The sequence below is a fragment of the Sitophilus oryzae genome, unplaced genomic scaffold (genome assembly GCF_002938485.1).
Source record: "Sitophilus oryzae breed Bouriz unplaced genomic scaffold, Soryzae_2.0 scaffold_476_pilon_pilon, whole genome shotgun sequence".
Taxonomy (NCBI): Eukaryota; Metazoa; Arthropoda; class Insecta; order Coleoptera; family Curculionidae; genus Sitophilus; species Sitophilus oryzae.
The window spans coordinates 403,375-406,886 of record NW_022147058.1 but is presented as its reverse complement, the minus strand read 5'-3'; the positions used below and the strand labels follow the sequence as shown (position 1 = coordinate 406,886).

At 32.9% G+C, this 3,512-nt stretch overlaps 1 pseudogene; it reads left to right on the top strand.

Annotated features, from left to right (window-relative positions):
- Positions 1 to 2,107: 2,107 nt before the first annotated feature.
- Positions 2,108 to 3,180, top strand: LOC115886233 (annotated as a pseudogene).
- Positions 3,181 to 3,512: the final 332 nt, after the last annotated feature.

Genomic DNA, 3,512 nt, shown 5'->3' with positions numbered 1-3,512 from the left:
TTCTTCCTAAATCTAAGGCTCACACCCGTAAAAACCGGCAACATCAGATACTGCAACTGGCTTCTGGCCCTTTGATGCTGTTTGTCTGTCAACCGGCTTATATTATTCTCTGTCTTACACGTTAAAATCCTATACACAGTAATCAAAATGACTAGTCTATAATTATTTTAACATATTTTAGTTGTGAAAAACATAGTATACATATTAGACATTAGCTTTTAAATAAGACTAATTAAAAATCTTACGACATTGTGATCAAAAAAACGGCGTCCAGTTGCTTTGAAGTCTACCATCGATGACATTCTTATATAAATTTACATATAAAATGGCAAACCTTCATTTCATAGCTATTGCTGACGCCGTTTTTCTCGATCATACGGTATTAGTAAGATTTAATGTTATTTAAAATTAATGGTGTATCTAGACATTAAAAATTAAATTTAAAAATCATTATACTATTAATTTAAATATACTATAAAAGTAAATAAAATGAGTATATCGAAAATAAGTTAACAATACATTTTAGGGCAAGAACATGGGCAATTGCAGCTAATAGAGAAGACTTGATTGAAGATATAAATAAGGCCCACAAAAGGTACAAGTTGCGTTCTGTTCATGGAATTTAAAATGTTTACCAATCACTTTGTAACCGTATAAAATACAATGCGGTACCTACTTTGTTTCCTGCCATGAAATAAATAGAAGTTTCTCAAAAAAAATTGTGGATTTATTAATTTGTGAAATTTGAATATTAATAAAATTTGCTACGCCCATTGATGGGTATAATTTGTACGTAGCCTCTTATATTGTTCAATAAATATTTATTATATTTTTTTTTTTATTTTTTTGACATTTTCGCATATTTTTAATTTTAATTGTCTATTCTCTACAGTGAATATTTAATTGATTTTTCATTTTACTTTTCGAGAAGTATGCGCGGTTAACGATTCATTTGTTTGAATGAAAAGTTATTGGTAAATAAAATCAGTTTCAATCGTCAATACAGTGAGCTTAATAATGACCTGTCGTATTTTTTATGAGAAAATTCTTTGAACCATTTAATTCGAATTAAAGAAGATAAAGATTAAAAAAAATAAAAAAATCAAATTTTTATAGAAATTTTAAACAATGAAATCTGAGCAGAGTTGGCGTGTCGATTGTTTTATGTGCCGTGTTACTACTATTAAAGCTACATTCGAAATCAATTCGATGGCCGAGTGGCACTTCGACTTTAAAGTCGGCACGAAATTAAACATTCACAACAAATTTCAATCAATTTTGGCATGCGTGTTTAAACGTTCTCCTGGCATTTTTAGGTTAGTTAAGCTGTTTTCGATTTTAAAGAGTCAAAACTGGGAGAAGTGAAGAATTAAGTTTTCCAAGCTTTTATGTTTAGAAAAATGGAAACAAAAAACGTCATTTATTGATGATTTTTCTGAAATGTGTCTCAAGCACCCAAAACTTTTTCTCGCCATTAATATGGGTCGGACACCCCATTTTTGGGTTTTGGTAAAACCCTTGGTTTTCGGTCAAGCTTTACCCATTGAGCTGCAAACAATAATAGCCGTTTTTTTAACAGCAAAGCCACAAGTCCTAATAAAATAAGAATAGCATCCTTCATCCATTTTCTAAAATTATTTACTCTTTCACAGGAAAATGGTTTTGTAACAACGACACAAACAAAATAATTATTAAAATTTAAAATGTCAAATTTATTACAATTGTCAAACGAAAATTCCGTGCTGAAGTGGAAGTTTGCAGCTTGCAAGCTTTCAACCCAACTTCAACTTGCACTCTGGCGTCGAATTTTGCTGTGAATGAGTACACTGAAGTACATAAGACATTATTGTGCCAGCAATGACTCACAAAGGAATTGATTTCTAGAAATGTAGCTTCTATGTCATCAGTGTCATCATCTATATAAACGCTCAACCCAGGCTCAACCGTAGGTAGTTAATTCTACCATCCGGCCGGATAGCCCTGGCATCTGTGGCTATTAAACCAATATACCATTTTAACCCTCATTTTCGTAGTTTCAAAATTGTAATGTATTGTGGTATTGTTTATGATATGGTTTTTAATCATCTGATAAATACAAAGAATAAGAATGGATTATTTAATAGCCATCGCAGAACACCTTAAATTTTGATAATTGAAGTGGCTTCAGGACGAGCAATATGGAGCGCTGCCGCTACCATTTCCTGGAATGGACAGTAAGATTCGTCGTAACTACATATTTTACCTATTTGACCACTTAATGTACACTTCTTAGAGTCCACCGTCAGCTTTTCGCTCTGTCACCCCACGCTCCCAAGGTTGCAACAAAGGTCCTTAACTGTCCCCTAGACATGTTCCGAGGTGATAGAACCATTGTGTGCAAACATTACCAGAGGATCCCTAAAAAGGCAACATAGTAAAAATAATGCTATTTCCTTTGTTTGTATCTATGTTTTAGGGGATCAGTGTGAATTTTTACATGAATATGATATGACGAAAATGCCTGAGTGTTATTTCTATTCAAGATTTAATGCTTGTCATAATAAAGAATGTCCCTTTTTACACATAGATCCTGAGAGTAAGATTAAAGATTGCCCTTGGTATGACAGAGGGTTTTGTAGGCATGGTCCTCATTGTAGACACAGGTAAGATGTAAGCATTTGCATTCCTTTTGTAAATTTATTAATAAATTCTTTCTAGGTACAGCACTAGTGTTAAGGTGGCAAACTACTTAGCTGGTTTCTGCCCTGACGGACCCAAATGTAAATACATGCATCCAAGATTTGAATTACCTGCTCCTCCGGATCAGAAAAATGCAGACAAAAACAAGCCCCCGGTTATTATCTGCCATTTCTGTGGAGAACACGGTCACAAAGCTATCCATTGTAACAAAATGTCTGATCACCATCACCAGAAAGAGTTACAAATGCTGATTAATGATGAGAGTAAAAAGAATGATGGTAAATGGCTGGTCACAGGTATTCTTAAAAAAAATTGAAGATGTCACTTGTTATAAATGTGGCTCAAAGGGTCATTACGCTAATAAGTGTCCCAAAGGGCATTTGGCTTTCTTGTCTCAACAGATGAACCAACAGAAGAATGGTAAAGGCAAAATGGATATGGAAAATTAATAAGAAAGATACAGTTTATGTGTTGTTAAGATGTATTTATTTTATGACATGAATAAGGGACTATATTTTACTTTAAATTTCATCTTTAGTAATTAATTAATAAGAGATTTTTAAAAATACAATTTTTATAACACATCAACAACTTCTTACATTTCTTCAAAACTATTGTGTTGGTAAAATGTTAATTGCAGTAACTTATTACATCCCCTTTTATTGACGCCACGCTACGCTGCTGATATACCCAGTGGATATTTACCCACCGCCCATCACTGATAAGCCGTGATTATATAAATCTTTCTTTCTAAGTGTTGGAAAAACACTATATTTGTAAATTGAAAATAGAACTTTTTTATAGTACATGTAACTGAACGTAGTGCATACCAA